The following is an 18,838-nucleotide window of genomic DNA, read 5'->3' as shown; positions in this document are numbered from 1 at the left end:
AGGTAGGGGCATGGATCAGAAAACCAGTCAGTGTCTGGTGTGATCACCATTTGCCTCATGCAGTGTGACACTTCTCCTTCGCATAGAGTTGATCAGGCTGTTGATTGTGGCCTATGGAATGTTGTCCCACTCCTCTTCAATAGCTGTGCGAAGTTGTTGAATATTGGTGGGAACTGGAACACGCTGTTGTACACGTCAATCCAGAGCATCACAAACATGCTAAATGGGTGACATGTCTGGTGAGTATGCAGGCCTTTCGATACATTACCATGCACATGAGGTGATGGTGGTGGATGAATGGCACGACAATGGGCCTAAGGATCTCGTGACGGTATCTCTGTGCATTCAAATTGCCATTGATAAAATGAAATTGTGTTCGTTGTCCGTAGATTATGCCTGCCCACCCCATAACCCTACAGCCAACACGACGCCATATACTTGGTCTGTGGTTGTGAGGCCGGTTGGACATACTGCCAAATTCTCTAAAACGGCATTGAAGGCGGCTTATGGTAAAGAAACAAACATTTAATTCTCTGGCCACAGCTCTGTTGGACATTCCTGCAGTCAGCATGCCAATTGCACGCTCCCTCAAAACAAGTCAACCAGCGTTTTTCCTTGCTCCTATTTTTCTCAGTCTCTGAGACATCTGTGGCATTGTGTGGTGTGACAAAACTGCACATTTTAGCGTGGCCTTTTATTGTCTCCAGCACGAGTTGCACCTTTGTAATTAACCCACACGAGTCTAAGCCCTGTCTAGGCCGAGGGGTTTGTATCGGCCTTACTGCTATTTGCCCATACAAACGCATTGAATAACAGATTCACTACATGGAACTGAAGTGTCTGTCTTAAATTTGAGAGATATAAGTTGACGAATATATATATATATATATATATTGCATGTTTTTATCCCCTTCTTTTTGGCACTAATCCCTGGGGGGGGGCATATGTAACACTTCTGCGTTAAATAGGCGGATTGAGACTGCTAGGCTACCTGCCGGCCTACATTTGTAAATTATGTAGAATATTACAATTTAAATAATAATAATGCAATACTAATTATTCACACTAACTAGGGTCAGTTAAAGAAAATGTTATGTTTACATTTTTTTTTCAGCAATTGTCAAAGATCAAGAATCCTGCCAAACAGAGAGTGTATGCTCCACCAAGAAGAAACCAAGGAAGCGTTCGCTCATTTCCAGGATGTTTTCAGCTATAGGCAAAGCCTTTTCCAGTCCCTTTACTTCCTGCTATAAAAAGAAGAGCACCTAATCTATATTTCAAAATAAATATTTGAAATTAACATAATTGCATTAATTCTTCATGTTGAGTGTTTTTCATGATATATTATTGGATGATATAAAGTGTAGTAGTAGTAGAAGTTGTATAGTTGACTATATTACTTTTACTTTTAAGATACATTTAAAAAAATAAGAATAGTGTGCACTTCTAGGTACAGTTGAAGTCTGATGTTTACATACACCTTAGCCAAATACATTTAAACTCAGTTTTTCACAATTCCTGACATTTAATCCTCGTAAAAAAATCCCTGTCTTAGGTCAGTTAGAATCATCACTTTATTTTAAGAATGTGAAATGTCAGAATAATAGTAGAGAGAATGATTTATTTCAGCTTTTATTTCTTTCATCACGTTCCCAGTGGGTCAGAAGTTTACATACACTCAATTAGTATTTGGTAGCATTGCCTTTAAATTGTTTAACTTGGGCCAAACGTTTCGGGTGGCCTTCCACAAGCTTCCCACAATTAGTTGACTGAATTTTGGCCCATTCCTCCTGACAGAGCTGGTGTAACTGAGTCAGGTTTGTAGGTCTCCTTGCTCGCACAAGCTTTTTCAGTTCTGCACACACATTTTCTATAGGATTGAGGTCAGGGCTTTGTGATGGCCACTCCAATACCTTGACTTTGTTGTCCTTAAGTCATTTTGCCACAACGTTGGAAGTATGCTTGTCCATTTGGAATACCCACTTGCGACCAAGCTTTAACTTTCTGACTGATGTCTTGAGATGTTGCTTCAATATATCCACATCATTTTTGTGGATATCAAATAAAACTATAAATAATCTTATCTAAGTCCTTTACAATTTTAGGGGGTAAGTCAAGTGATAACGAGACATAAACCGACCTGGATAACCCTTCAGCGTTGGATAATAAAACCCGACCATATAACAAAATATCTCTCATCAACCAGAGGTTCAATTTCTTCTTTGTTTTCTCAATGGGGTTAAAGTTCAATTCACTCGTGTTTTCGTCCTTGCATATAACAATTTCAAGATAAGTAACTGTCACTATCGTCGTAGTGAATACATACTTTTAATGTAAGACGAATGAACACAAAGTACACTAAACAAACAAAATAACAACGTGACCGCTATCAACACTGCGTGCAAACATGCAACATCACATAGACAATCACCCACAAATGACCCAAGGAATATGGCAGCCTAAATATGGTTCCAAATCAGTGACAACGATAAACAGCTGCCTCTAATTGAGAACCAATCTAGGCAATCATAGACATACAAAACACCTAGACCTGTAAACAACACCATAAACATACAAAAACCCTAGACAGGACAAAACCACCCCTTGTCACACCCTGACCTAACCAAAATAATAAAGAAAACAAAGTGGTTGACAAATTATATATATCTTTTTTTGATACAATTGCAAATAACATTGTACCATAGATTGGTAAAAACAAATAGCCATCAAGCTAACATTAAGTGTCAGTGCGAATTTCCCTGCCATAAAATAAATATATATACAGTGGGGCAAAAAAGAATTTAGTCAGCCACCAATTGTGCAAGTTCTCCCACTTAAAAAGATGAGAGGCCTGTAATTGTCATCATAGGTACACTTCAACTATGACAGACAAAATGAGAAAAAAAAATCCAGAAAATCACATTGTAGGATTTGTAATGAATTCATTTGCAAATTATGGTGGAAAATAAGTATTTGGTCACCTACAAACAAGCAAGATTTCTGGCTCTCACAGACCTCTCTTCTTTAAGAGGCTCCTCTGTCCTCCACTCGTTACCTTTATTAATGGCACCTGTTTGAACTTATTATCGGTATAAAAGACACCTGTCCACAACCTCAAACAGTCACACTCCAAACTCCACTATGGCCAAGACCAAAGAGCTGTCAAAGGACACCAGAAACAAAATTGTAGACCTGCACCAGGCTGGGAAGACTGAATCTGCAATAGGTAAGCAGCTTGGTTTGAAGAAATCAACTGTGGGAGCAATTATTAGGAAATGGAAGACATACAAGACCACTGATAATCTCCCTCGATCTGGGGCTCCACGCAAGATCTTACCCGTGGGGTCAAAATGATCATAAGAACAGTGAGCAAAAATCCCAGAACCACACGGGGGGACCTAGTGAATGACCTGCAGAGAGCTGGGACCAAAGTAACAAAGCCTACCATCAGCAAGGGCATTGAAGATGAAACGTGGCTGGGTCTTTCAGCATGACAGTGATCCCAAACACACTGCCCGGGCAACGAAGGAGTGGCTTCGTAAGAAGCATTTCAAGGTCCTGGAGTGGCCTAGCCAGTCTCCAGATCTCAACCCCATAAAAAATCTTTGGAGGGAGTTTAAAGTCCGTGTTGCCCAGCAACAGCCCCAAAACATCACTGCTCTAAAGGAGATCTGCATGGAGGACTGGGCCAAAATACCAGCAACAGTGTGTGAAATCCTTGTGAAGACTTACAGAAAACGTTTGACCTCTGTCATTGCCAACAAAAGGTATTTAAAAGTATTGAGAAACTTTTGTTATTGACCAAATACTTATTTTCCACCATAATTTGCAAATAAATTCATTAAAAATCCTACAATGTGATTTTCTGGATTTCTTTCCCCTCATTTTGTCTGTCATAGTTGAAGTGTACCTATGATGAAAATTACATGCCTCTCATCTTTTTAAGTGGGAGAACTTGCACAATTGGTGGCTGACTAAATACTTTTTTGCCCCACTGTATATAAAAAGTTTGGCTCACACAAACAATGCTCTCTAAGTTTTATCAGATGCAAATGAAACTCAGTCCTGCACAACTGACTTGATAAATCCAACAGTCAACAAACTAGGCATCAGCGTGAATTTCCCTTCCATTAACAAAAGCCTTAGCTCACGCAAAGTATGCACTTTTCCCTTACTTCCTTCCTCTCTCAATCATCGGCCACATTCCGAGCTTCTTTGTCAAATGCTGTCAGATCCTCCTTGAACCTCAGGTTGTTCTTCTTTAAAAATAAATGTTTCTTTGCACTTTTCCATGTCATATCCCTCGCTGTCCTGGAGATGTATCTCATGACCACTGGTTGTTTTCGCCATCTCTCAGCCTACCCAGGCCTTTGCACTACATCCAGAGAACCTGCAACAACATTTCGCTCCTCCTATTACCCTGCAAATGTCCTTCACTCTTGCTTCGATGTTCTCAGCAGATTTTTCTGCTATTCCATAAATTCGAAGACTCCATCTCCGACTACCGCTCCTGCTTTGCAACCTGAATGTTCAATGTTGCGTTCTGCTGCTTCAGAGTTTTTACTTCCTCAGCATTGAAATCAATCGATTTCATCAGCTTAAATATACTGACAGTGTTCTTTTACACCAAATTCATGAAGTTATCTGCGCTCTCTTTGATTTTAGCCGTGAGGATGCGGACGATGTTGTCCTGTAGCTGGCTCATTGATGGTTCACTTCTCAGCTTCTTTGGAAGTTGCTCCTTGGTTGGAGTATTCAGGTATGAATCGCATTCACCCCCCTTTTTTACACTGCAAGCATATGAGTGAGTTTCAACAATGCCTCTTTTCTCCTTGGAAGTTTCAACATCCATTATCTCAGCAACAGTTTGGTCATGTCCTGATTACATGCTTCTAGCTATGAAGACGTTAGCAGGCTAACTTAACTACACACGCTGAAACTTTTCGATAGCTAGCTTGTTCGTTGGAACTCGTCAAAAATATTTGTCAATGGTTTGATTAATTACAAAATGATTCATTGTATGGTTAGATATAATTTTTTGTGAAAACGAAAAACAAATTGCAACTGCAGTCTAAAACTCTAAACTTTATCAGAAAACCCCAAAATTGTTCCTCAGCTAGAAATGTTCCACCTTCTCATGTCGCCATCTTGACAATGTCACTGATTTCATGGAGCTCTCCTGCGCATCATTTACTTCACAAAATCCCGCAAATTTGAAAGCGGAAGAAATAAACATTGTGAGATTGTAAATATGTGTGAGAGTCAGAGATTTGAAAGCAGACGCTTTCATCCAAAGCAATGTACAGTAATGCGTACATACATTTTACTTTTGGGTGGCCCAGGGAAATTAGACTTTTTTTCAAGCTTTTCTAAGCAATTTTTGTATCTCTTTCTTTGTAATACTGTATGTATTCAATCATTTCGAATTGGTCACTTCCCACTGGGCACATACATCAATTCAATGTTTATTCCACATTGGTTCAACGTAATTTAATTGAAATTACATGGATATTGTGTCACAGTGAATTTTTAAATCTGCAGTCAATTTAATTATGTTTTCATGTGCCATGAATCTGACATTTCACATATGATCCTCATAGGATTAGGCTACATAATTACAGTGGTGCAGTAAATGTAATGTCAATTCAATACGATGGTGCATATACTGTACATATAGCCATTATAGCTATTAAACCCATGTTCAGTGACTGTAATCTGTGACCCAAGTGGCCTAATATGTTTGTGACGTTCCATGGAACCCACGGTATTGTTTAAAACTAGATTCAGATTGGCTTGCAGGTCATTCTACAGTGTAAATTATAAATGAAAACGTGTTTTTATATCAGTGTTACAGATTCACAATACCGAGCGTGTCTCAACCCGTACCGCGCTTTTATCTGCCTAAAGGTATCTTCAAGCACGACTGGATAGGCCTTTTGGATAAGTTTGTCCAAGGTAAGGACATGCATCAAGCTATAGCCTACTTTTAATGTTTTACTTCCGAACTCAAGTTACTCCAGTCAAGTGATTAATCGTAAGAGTTGGTGGTTTTGACTGAGCAGTCCAATGGCCAATGCTGTTTTTGGACTATGAGACCCTCGGCTATATACTATGATGAGCCAATAACATGCATAGATTATCCATTAGGCATTGCACAAATCAGTGTCTAGGTCAGAATATAACGTTGCTACTTCCGTCAACTCAAGTTACTCAAGTCAAGTGATTAATCGTAAGAGTTAGTTGTTTTGACTGTCAAAACAAATAACTTTGATGGAATATTCCAAATTACAATTGCAATTATTCATCACAAATTCACAATATTACTTGTATTTCAATGATTCATCCAGGCCCAAGACATAAAGTCTCCTGAAAGCTGTGTAGCAATCATTCCATTGCTGACCCATAGGATGGTAATCACATACATGATTGGCTTAATCTAGAATCATGGATACCTTTCATGTGAGTATTCACACACCAGATTTTTTTTACATACCTCAGAAGGAAGATACCTCAATATCTGGAAGCACTGTCTCATGTACAATTGTTAATGTTATCTTTGAAATTTCTAACAAAATGTTGACTTGATCGTTTCATCAAGACCTTCTCATCACAAGTTGGAACAAGTGGTCAACATTGGGACAATGCAGCCATAAATAACATGGAACAATATTTTCATGGAGGTAAGCACTACACTTCTGATGGGTTTAAAGAATGTATTACATTATCTAATAGTGTGAAAGTAAACCCCAGCTGTTATTCTTTTCACAGGGAAGGACAATCTCCATTATGCCATGAACGTTTCATTGCTGAACAACCATGGATATGTTTCCTCTCATTTGGCTCCCGTTCCTCCAACAGTGTGCAAGATCTGCCAGCAGAGCTCACTGGAGCAGGGAGACATCCCGTCATCCTTTTGGCGCCTGACAAAGTACACTTATTTTCTTCTAAATAACACTATAGTAATGTAACGGATGTGAAACGGCTAGCTTAGTTAGCGGTGGTGCGCGCTATAAATAGCGTTTCAATCGGTGACGTCACTTGCTCTGAGATCTTGAAGTAGTAGGGCCGTGGCTTTTGTGGAGCGATGGGTAACGATGCTTCGTGGGGGACTGTTGTTGTGTGCAGAGGTCCCTGGTTCGCGCCCGGTTATGGGCAAGGGGACGATCTAAAGTTATATTGATGCTGTTGACCTGGATCACTGGTTGCCGCGGAAAAAGAGGAGGTCAAAAGGGGGGTGAGTGTAATGGGATGTGAAACCCTAGCTTAGTTAGCGGTGATGCGCGCTAAATAGTGTTTCAATTGGTGACGTCACTTGCTCTGAGACCTTGAAGTAGTGGTTCCCCTTGCTCTGCAAGGGCCACGGCTTTTGTGGGTAACGATGCTTCGTGGGTGACTGTTGTTGATGTGTGCAGAGGGTCGAGGGGACGGTCTAAAGTTATACTGTTACAGTAACATCTTCTGCACAAAGTTACATTTCTAATAAGATTGGTGTTAAGTGAGAACGAATCCTAAAGATGGTCCAATGGGCCTGATCTGAAGCTTCTCGTCATCTCAGTATGTTGAACCACCTGATTTCTTGCAGGCTTGAGATTCAGATCCTGCTGAACGATGTTAAGCATTCGATTAACCACATGCAGGGGACGCTGAACACCATGCAGGGGCAGTGTATTGAGTTGCAGACTGCCATGTCTAAGGTAGTGTCAGATGAGTTTCAGATACAGAATAAGTCTATGATGTTATGGTGATAATGATTGAGATGGTGGTTATAATAATGGTGACTAGCGGTACCCCACCCACATTGGATCTGATTTATTCAATTCAATGCAATTCAATCTTTGAGGACTGCAACCATAGAAATACAATTTCTTTACACTAATAATAAGCTATTGTCAACTTCCCGTCTATGCTTATCTTGCTCATTGCTCACTGTCAATTGCTCACTGTTACCCTATGTGTGCGTGCAACTATTGTTGATTTCTCACAGAAAAATAATTTGGTTGCAAATGTACCTGGGGCCATGTAAATAATTGTTAGGCTACTCATTTTGAATCCACCGGTGGCAACTTGTGTGACCATAAAAGTCTGTGTGCGACTGGGCACAGTCAAATAATTTGGTTACTGACCTGCCCTACATCATTCAAGTCGAACTAGGAAATTCTGACATTTCTGACTCACTAACTCGTTATGGAATGATGATTTTAAGTTTCCCACTTGTGAAGTATCAGAATCAACCAGTAGGAAGCTCTACGCTAATAACGTACATTCATTTTAACTCTGAGGTTCCAAGTTTCCGATGGGATGTGAATGCGTCAATAATTGCTATGGTAATTTTGAATGTTCAGTCAGTGAGCATTATGGGTAATTATCCTACATACTTACATCAAATACTTTATGATAGCATCATCTCCTGTAGTAACAGTGCCATTCCAAACACAATAAATGTAAAAATGAACAAAGATAGAAAATATTGCTGAAGTGAAGAAAATCAGCTCAAAATTGTAGGAGGAAATGTCCCTGCAGCAGGGAGGCTTACGGTATTATAATATATTGTAGATAACATTAATATAATTTGTGTATTTACAGTATCAGTACACATACAAATGAAAGTATATGCTAGGAATTGATATACACTGAGTGAACAAAACATTAAGAACACCTATTGAGTTTTGCCCCCTTGGTGGTGGATCATTGTTGATACTCAGGGAAAAGTGTTGAGCGTGAAAAACCCAACAGCATGGCAGTTCTTGACACAAACTTCTACCATACTCTGTTCAAAGGGACTTAAATATTTGGTCTTGCCCATTCACCATCTGAATGACACACATACACAATCCATGTCTCAATTGCCTTACAATATATTTTTTAACCTGTCTCCTCTTTATCTTTACTGATTTAAGTGGATTTAACTAGTGACATCCATAAGGAATTATAGCGTTACCTGGATTCACTTGGTCGGCATATGTCATGGAAAGAGCAGGTTTGAATGTTTTATACACTCAGTGTAACTCATTGGCACTGAAATAAGATATTTGCAACCATTAACTGGGGCCTTGTTGAGCCTTATCTAGGTAAGTAATTGACAAAGTATTATTTTGATGTATGGAAAAAACATGGTATGCAATTCCTATGTAGAGAAGGTTCTCTCTGGTAGTTGTTCAATATGACTTCAACTTTTACAGGGCACTCTTGTAAAATAGATGTTTAATCTCAGTGTGACTCCGTTTAAATAAAAGTTTAAAAAAGAAAAACACAAACACAGGATATGGGGTACACATGGTATCACATCATTACATATTAGGCCCACTGCACCTGTATTCCAGCATCTGGAATTGACTCAACATGTTTACAGTGGGGGATCAATACATGTGGAGGAATAGGTGGCTGTCGAATGTATGATTCTGATATGTACGGGGGGGGGGGGCGTCCATGTTTGCGTCCGTACTCTGAGGTGTGTTTGAATATGAATGAGCAGCAGTGTCGTGATGTGTCCTATCCCGTCCTTGCAGAGTAATTATCCTTGGCCTCATCACGTCTCAGTGGCTCCTCCTTAGGAGGGGGACACCACCACGGGACAGACCCCACACTCATCGCTAGAGATTGAACTTCAGACTCCCTCCCATCATAGTGATTCACACCCACAGAGAGAAAGACAACCCACACAACCTCTTGGTTGAGATGAACCACAGAGGTAGAGGCAGAGTGCCTTCAGGGCTAGCCAGTCAGCCTGCCTGCTATTATCCTCAAGTCAATTGTATTTAAATTCATGTTCATTTCAATTATTGAATACAAATCTTTAAAGTCCCATTTACTTAATGATCATTTTTCACTGTCTTCAACCCTCAATAACCAGGGTGAGTCTGGGTCACCCTTTTACACACCTTGCATATCGTCATAGACTAGGCCGAAACGTACATTTTTTAACCTTGCCTGAATAAAATATTTTTTTTATAGTGAGTGTAACTGTAGACAGTCCCCTCGCCCAGACCCAGGCGCAAACCAGGGACCCTCTGCACACAACAGTCACCCACGAAGCATCGTTACCCATCACTCCACAAAAGCCGCGGCCCTTGCAGAGCAAGGGGAACCACTACTTCAAGGTCTCAGAGCAAGTGATGTCACCGATCGAAACACTATTTAGCGTGCACCACCGCTAAATAGCCAGCCGTTACACTCACCCCCCTTTTGACCTCCTTTTCCGCATAGCCGTTTGACAGCCGCATTTTTTTATAGTGAGCAAGAGTTGCGCTTTTTCCTTTGACGAGTCAAATTTTTGGTTGCACCTCAACTGAACTTGGTTGAGCGCCCTCTGTTTTTTGTTGTGAAATAAAAATAAAAAAAATGTACAAAGTAAATTATTCAAAGCATTAAAATTGGGATGTTTCCCACTTATTTACACAACCTACTCCACACTTGCAAAGTGAACGTTTATAGAAACTTTCTGAACTTAAGTAGTAAACCGAAGAAAAGCAGAATTGAGTCCAATTATAATGCAAATCATTTAATGGTCTATGGTTCAATCCCATTTCTGATGGTCTGATGAATAATTAATATTGTTCCTCCTCTTCCTTGTGGCAGGCGCAGCAGCACACTGCCCTCCAAAGCCTGCAAAATAATCGCCGGACTGCCCCTTTCCTAGCTCTGCATGGAACATCCAGTGTCACGTCCTTGGTGACGTGTGGGGTGACATCCGAGATGACCACAGCAACATCCTCTGGAAAGGGAAAAAAGAGGAACATGCAAACCGTAGCTTCTAAACACTGGCCAGTTGAAAGGTTCTACTAAGGTGTCATGACAAACGGCACCTGTCAGAGTGCTCTAAGTGTTACTCACCTGCTTGGATGTTAGCTGGCAGAGTGGCGAAGACGGCCATCGTGAGAGTCCTTTCTTCAGGTGTGACGTCCACAACCTCCAAGAGGGAAGAGATGGGCTCTGCCTCTGTATTAGGGGTGATGTCCACCACATTCAGGTTGGAAAAAGCCGGGTCTGCCTCTGTATTAGGGGTGATGTCCACCACATTCAGGTGGAAAGAAGCCGGATCTGCCTCTGTATTAGGGGTGATGTCCACCACATTCAGGTGGGAAGAAGCCGGGCCTGTGTTATGGGTGACAACAATCCCGGTGAGCTCTACTACTACAAGGCACCTAGATGTCATCTGAACAGGCATCTGTCAGAGTGCTCAGTCATTGCTACTCACCTGCTTGGATGCCAGCTGGTAGTGTGGTGGAAACGGCCAGGGGGCTGGAAGCTGGTAGGGTGGCTGCAGGGGGCTGGAAGCAGCTCTGCACCTCGTCCGCCACAAAGGCACAGACAGAGCTCATATAAAAAGGGCTCTGGAGGTCATCCATGGAGAAGGACTGACTGATTCTCCCGAGGATCGACCACAGAGTCAAAAGCAGCAGCCCGGGAGAAAGGGATGTGAGGGGAAGGGTCCTTTAACATGCAGGAGGAGAGCTTCTCCACTACGGCCGCCACCATGCCATACAACACTCCTTCCGTGGCCTCCAACTGCTCTTAAACGCTAGTAAAACCAAATGCATGCTTTTCAACCGTTCGCTGCCTGCACCCGCACGCCTGACTAGCATCACCACCCTGGATGGTTCCGACCTTGAATATGTGGACATCTATAAGTACCTAGGTGTCTGGCTAGACTGTAAACTCTCCTTCCAGACTCATATCAAACATCTCCAAACGAAAATCAAATCTAGAGTCGGCTTTCTATTCCGCAACAAAGCCTCCTTCACTCACGCCGCCAAACTTACCCTAGTAAAACTGACTATCCTACCGATCCTCGACTTCGGCGATGTCATCTACAAAATTGCTTCCAACACTCTACACAGCAAACTGGATGCAGTTTATCACAGTGCCATCCGTTTTGTCACTAAAGCACCTTATACCACCCACCACTGCGACCTGTATGCTCTAGTCGGCTGGCCCTCACTACATATTCGTCGCCAGACCCACTGGCTCCAGGTCATCTACAAGTCCATGCTAGGTAAAGCTCCGCCTTATCTCAGTTCACTGGTCACGATGGCAACACCCACCCGTAACATGCGCTCCAGCAGGTGTATCTCACTGATTATCCCTAAAGCCAACACCTAATTTGGCCGCCTTTCGTTCCAGTTCTCTGCTGCCTGTGTCTGGAACTAATTGCAAAAATCGCTGAAGTTGGAGACTTTTATCTCCCTCACCAACTTCAAACATCTGCTATCTGAGCAGCTAACCAATCGCTGCAGCTGTACATAGTCTATTGGTAAATAGCCCACCCATCTTTACCTACCTCATCCCCATACTGTTTTTATTTATTTTATTTTCTGCTCTTTTGCACACCAATATCTCTGCCTGTACATGACCATCTGATCATTTATCACTCCAGTGTTAATCTGCAAAATTGTAATTATTCGCCTACCTCCTCATGCCTTTTGCACACAATGTATATAGACTCCTTTTTTCTACTGTATTCTACTGTATGTATAATTGTTTACTCCATGTGTAACTCTGTGTTGTCTGTTCACACTGCTATGCTTTATCTTGGCCAGGTCGCAGTTGCAAATGAGAACTTGTTCTCAACTAGCCTACCTGGTTAAATAAAGGTGAAATAAAATAAAATAAAATAAATCCATGGTAAGATGGGGAAGAAATGCAGCGCTATCGATTTACGGGATGCTCTAGAGATGACAAGAATGACTTAAAGTCGCGAATGATCAATGACTGTGTAATAGTGTTCCATGGAGAAATGTAATGTGTAGAACCTGTATAATTGTAACGGTTTTCCTCCTCTTCGTCAGAAGAGGAGAGGCGAGAAGGATCGGAGGACCAATATGCGGAGTGGTAAGTGCCCATGGTTCTTTTAATAAGTAATATTCAACATGAACACAACTGAATACAAAAACAATAAACGCGGAACGAACGAAAACCCAAAACAGTACCGTGTGGTGAAAAACACAGACACGGAAACAAACACCCACCAAGAAACAGTGAAACCCAGGCTACCTAAGTATGATTCTCAATCAGAGACAACTAATGACACCTGCCTCTGATTGAGAACCATACTAGGCCGAAACATAGAAATCCCAAAATCATAGAAAAACACACATAGACTGCCCACCCCAACTCACGCCCTGACCATACTAAATAATGACAAAACAAAGGAAATAAAGGTCAGAACGTGACAATAATTGGGTATGCTTCTATGTCTTTATTTCGTATATGAGGACGTAGGAGCCCGTCCCGATTCATGACGCGATTATCCAGGTGCATGTTGCTTAGACCAACTAACCCAACCTTGGTTTACAAGTTAAATACATTGTTTATATATGCCTATACAAATCTATCGACCACACCCATTTAAGGCAATGATTGTCAATTGAAAACGTGGTTGTTGTGTTATCTTGTTGTGCGCCTTGAGTGTCAGTCCCCTTAAGCACATTATTCCAATATTTCTGAGCTCTGAATTGACACAATGAGCACTTTTGCAAAGATATTCGGTTAAAAATAAGTATGAATGACAATAAACGTATGACTTGGATTGTATGCATAATAGTGTAGTAAACAATATCTCTCAGCGTGGGAACTTTTGGTGTTTGGAAAGTATCCGTATAAGTCTCCATGGCACGTATCACTTCGTTGTCTTGTTGGTAATAGTAAAAATGCTAGACAGTCCACATTGTAATGGTATATATGACCCCCTTTTAAAGAGTCGCTCATTTATCACTTTCTTGCAGATACACAGTGCTTTCAGAGAGTGTTCATGCCCCTTAACTTATTCCTCATTTTGTTTTCTTACAGCCTGAATTCCAAATGGATTAAAAAAATATACATATATTTTTTTTTTATCATCTCACCCAGCTACAGACAATACCCCATAATAACAAAGTGAAAATATGTTTATTATTTTTTCTCAAATGTATTGAAAATGAAATACAGAAATATCAAATTTACATAAGTATTCACAATACATGTTAGAATCACCGTTGGCAGCGATTAAAGCTGTGAGTCTTTCTGGATAAGTCTCCAAGAGCTTTTGCACCTCTGGATTGTACCATATTTGCAATATCACAATATAAACAGTATCTGTCAAAAGTCTGGACACACCTACTCATTTAAGGGTTTTTCTTAATTTTTTTTCAATTTTTTACATTTTAGAATAATAGTGAAGACATCAAAACTATGAAATAGCACAATTGTAATCATGTAGTAAGCAAAAAAGTAGCCATCCTTTTCCTTGACCACTTTGCACACTTGGCATTCTCTCAAACCTTTTCATGAGGTAATAATCACCTGGTGTGTACCTTCTTAAAAGTTCATTTGTGGAATTTCTTTCCATCTTAAAGCGTTTGAGCCAGTAGGTTGTTTTGTGACAAGGTAGGGATGGTGTACAGAAGATAGCCCTATTTGGTAAAAGACCAAGTCCATATTATGCCAAGAACAGCTCAAATAAGCAAAGAGAAACAAGTCCATATTTACTTAAGACATATATGTCAGTCAAAACGGAAAAATTCAAGAACTTTGAAAGTTTCTTCTAGTGAAGTCGCAAAAACCATGAATTGCTATGATGAAACTGGCTCTCATGAGGAAGACCCAGAGTTACCTTTGCTGCAGAGGATAAGTTCAGTAGAGTTCACTGCACCTCAGATTGGAGCCCAAATAAATGCTTCACAGAGTTCAAGAAACACACACATCTCAACATGCACTGTTCATAGGAGCCTGCGTGAATCAGGCATTCGTGGTCGAATTGTTCCATTGAAACCACTACTAAAGGATGGACACCAATACTAAGAAGAGACTTGCTTGGTGGAAATCTGTCCTTTGGTCTGATGAGTCCAAATTTGAGATTTTTGCCTTTCAATGTGTGTGTAAAGAATCCAGGGTGTTTAGTTGGGTCTACTCTTCATTATAAAACTATTTGTTGAATGGTTTAAAATCCATCAGAAGCTGCTATCAATTCATGGTGGCTCTGAATAAGTCTTGACGGAGACAGAGCTTGTTTTGCCAAGGAAAGTGAAAAGGACTGAGGGAAAATACATGGAAAGGAACATGGAAGAACCTCAAAGAACATTACATTTTCAAGATCATGTGACATCAAACATAACATCAAAATGCATCATATTCCTACCCTGACAGAAAAACCACATGATTCCAACTTACATTTTATGTGAGCACAAATTACATTTTGGAACACAACGTGATCACATTTTCACATGTAGTTTAATGTAATCACATTGCTTTACATGTTATCACATTATCTTCACATAAGATTACATGAAAACATGTTTTTGGAACACTTCCCGTGTTCACGTGAAATTCATGTGTATTTGCGTAAACGCCCTGCAGTTCCACACTCAAAGTTCTTAATAATGCTTAAAAATACACATGTATGATTGTGCATGTGTAATGTTGCCAGTTGCCTACATCGTAGTTGCCTTCCGCTGGCGAGACCTGCTTGGAGAGAAAGGAGCATGGGTGCAGTTTCTTGTCCTCCTTCTTCCACTGTGAAAGGACCACACCAGCTCCGGTGTCCGAGGCGTCCACCTCTACCACAAAGGGACGAGTAGGATCAGGATGAACGAGGATGGGTCCGGAGTTGAAACGTCCCTTGAGCTCTATGAATGCCCCAAAAACCTGCTTCAGTGAGGTGGGACAGGGCCATACGTGTTCCGGAGGGGTTTTTGGAGAAGATCAGGATATCGTCGAGGTGAACAAAGACGAACCGGTTCAACATATCCCTAAGAGTGTCATTGATCAATGTCTGAAAGACTGCTGGTGAGTTCGATATTCCAAAGGTCATGGCTAAATAGTCAGTGACCACTAGGGGTGTTAAAGGACATTTTCCTCTCATCTCCCTGATTCTCTCCAGATTTTAAGCGTTGCGGAGGTCCAGTTTGGTGAAGAATTGGATTCTTAGTGTCAACTCCGAGGCGGCGGACATCGGGTAGGGGGTAACGATTCTTGATAGTAATCCTTTTCAGCCCACTGTAATCGATACAAGGACTGAGACAGAGAGACAAGGGATGCGATTAGACATGCAGCCCAATTAATATATTTTTTTCCACTAATTGGTCTTTTGACCAATCACATTAGATATTTTCGTATCAGCTCTTTTTCAGAGCATATCTGATTGGTCAAAATACCAATTACTCAACAAACAAAAAAATGACTGAATTGGGCTGCCTGTCTCAACGAATCCACAGAAACCTGGACATGTTCCAACTGAAATGTTCCATCCTGTCAGTACTGATGTTGAATGGCATTAACTACAATTTTTTTGTTCTCTCCCAACCCCTGTAGGTGTGTTGAACATGATTGGAAATGAAACTCCAGCACACCGGTAGCACTAAAGATGTGTGAGTATAACTTTTCCAGGTGAGTTGAACCCGCCTGTGGGTGCAGTGGGGATATTCCTGGGAGGTCTACTGATGAAGAGGTATAAGCTTGGCGTTGTGTCTGGAGCCCAGCTGTCTTTCATCACCTCCTTCATGGCCTACCTCCTCCTCCCTCTGCAGTCTGGCACTAAGTGTGACAATGTTCATGTGGCTGGTCTGACCATGTCCTACAATGGGTAAATATGACATCTGATTGGTTGGTTGGTGGGTGGGTTGATAAAAACAAAAGTTTTGATCAGTGGAATATGAGTGAGTTAGACTAAAGTACACATGGGCTTGTGCCGGGGCTCCCTCTTGTGGGAATATACAGTATGGTTGTTACTGAGCCAGGATTCCTGGCTGTTTTGTTACTGTGCCTGTGTCAATGATAGTCCAGCAACAATTATTTAAACATCATTATTACCAGCCATTTTCTCTGTCCCCCAGGTCCCCTGGTGTACGATGGCAGCCTGTTGTCAGAGTGTAACAGAGAGCGCTCCTGCTTGGCTGGGGAGTGGGACCCTGTGTGTTCAGACAACGGCATCACCTACACCTCCCCCTGCCTCGCAGGCTGCTCCAGCTTTACAGGTTACGGCAAGAACACGGTACCAATACTATTAATGTACTGAGTGTACAAAACATTCACAGGGATGCCGGCCCATGTTGACTCCAATGGCTCCCACAGTTGTGTCAAGTTGGTTGTATGTCTTTTGAGTGGTGGACCTTTCTTGATACACACGGGAAACTGTTGAGCGTAAACAACCCAGCAGTGTTGCAGTTCTTGACACAAACTGGTACCCCTGGCACCTACTACCATGCCCCGTTGAAAGGCACGTAAATATTTTGTTTTGCCCATTCACCCTCTGAATGGCACACACACAATCCATGTCTCAATTGTCTCAAGCTTTACAATATATTTTTAAACCTGTCTCCTCCTCCTTTATCTATACTGATTTAAGTGGATTTAACTAGTGACATCCAAAAGGGATTATATCTTTAACATGGATTCACCTGGTCAGCATATGTCATGGAAAGAGCAGGTGTTCTTAATGTTTTATACACTCAGTGTAACTCATGGCACTGACATGTACCACTGCATATACATTCAGAGAGTTTGGTATTTTTCCTGGAGGGCCACAATGTGTAATAATCTTTGGCCAAACCAGGCACACTAGAGTCTATAAAAAAATATATAAGAATTTGTTCATAACTGACTTGCCTAGTTAAATAAAGGTAAAAAAAATAAAATCCTGGTTGGAAAAAATGAAAAAGACTAGCTCCTAAAGACATTATGGCCTATGCTTCCCTAGTCCCTGTCAAACTTATCTTGACCCTACTGCATATTCCCTTTAGCTTTCATTTCAATTGTATTGTACTTTGTTTGGGACGGCACAAGACACTTAAAAAATAAAATGGTGTATATTTTTGGTCTTGTGTTCAATTTTCTTCTCTATTGCTCAATACTGTATGCTAAGCGCACACAGTTAGTTGTCTGTTGTAGATCTGGAACCACTGACAGAATAGGGGAGTATCTGTGGCCACATGATAAAACACTAGTCTGGCATCAGTAGTCTGAAAATAGGAGGAAACCAGTTGGACATGTACATCAACATATGGCAGTTGACATTAATATAGTAAAAAACTCATCCTAGATGTCTCACACTTTTTGAATGAACTTGTGGCTTTGGCCAGGATCCAATTTCCCCACGTAGCTGGTGTGTAAAGGACCATATAAAATCATCTGAATGAGGCTTATTCATGTTTCAGTGGGATTATAGCATAGTTGAATTCCATTTAATTTCCAATGAGTTTAAGAAATTAATGGAAAGCCATGTACTGATTGTATTTGTATGTTATGAATCGCTACTTGAATATGTACAAAAACAGTTTATTGATTTAGTGTGTCAGTTTTGTGGAGGTCCAAAATGAATGTAAAATCCAGACAGTTTAGGAATGACATGCAGTATGACTTGAGCGATACCAAAAACATAGCTACTGCAGTCAGTTTACAACCAGAGTTTTTATTTTTGTATTTGTTTATTGCTTATGTGCATAGCCCGGTGCGGTACATTCCAGCTCCTCGTATCGGCCGGGCTAGAGTGGGCATTGAGCCAGGTACGAATCTGGTCTCCAGTGCGTCTCCTCGGGCTGGCGTACATGGCACCAGTCTTACGCACGGTGTCCCCGGTTCGCCAGCACAGCCCAGTGCGGGCTATTCCACTTCACCGCACTGGCCTGGCTACGGGGAGCATTCAACCAGGTTGGGCAGGCTCGGTGCTCAAGAGCTCCTGTGCGCCTGCATGGTCTGGTCTACCCAGTGCCACCTTCACGCACCAGCCCTCCGGTGGCAGCCCCCCGCACCAGGCTGTCTCTCCGTCTTCGGCCTACAGGTGTTCCCGCCTGTCCAGCGCTGCTAGAGCCTTCGTCCTCTCCAGTGCTGCCAGAGTCTCCCGTCTGTCCTGAGCCGCCAGAGTCTCAAC

General features: G+C 41.5%; 1 protein-coding gene across 3 annotated transcripts in view; it reads left to right on the top strand.

Annotated features, from left to right (window-relative positions):
* The window catches only part of LOC110532439, an 82,677-nt gene that overhangs the window by 47,781 nt on the left and 16,058 nt on the right, over positions 1 to 18,838 (top strand). Inside the window, exon 13 of one of the 3 annotated variants that reach the window (XR_005044138.1) lies at positions 1,115 to 1,308. The exons of 1 other annotated variant lie outside the window; for it this stretch is intronic. The gene's annotated coding sequence lies outside the window, so the exon portion shown is untranslated. Of the gene's footprint in view, positions 1 to 389; positions 455 to 1,114; positions 1,309 to 18,838 lie in introns of those variants that run through there. One more of the 3 variants, XR_005044139.1, reaches the window with a different exon arrangement.

The sequence above is a fragment of the Oncorhynchus mykiss genome, unplaced genomic scaffold (genome assembly GCF_013265735.2).
Source record: "Oncorhynchus mykiss isolate Arlee unplaced genomic scaffold, USDA_OmykA_1.1 un_scaffold_377, whole genome shotgun sequence".
In the NCBI taxonomy this organism is placed as follows: Eukaryota; Metazoa; Chordata; class Actinopteri; order Salmoniformes; family Salmonidae; genus Oncorhynchus; species Oncorhynchus mykiss.
This window is presented reverse-complemented; position numbering and strand designations above follow the sequence as displayed.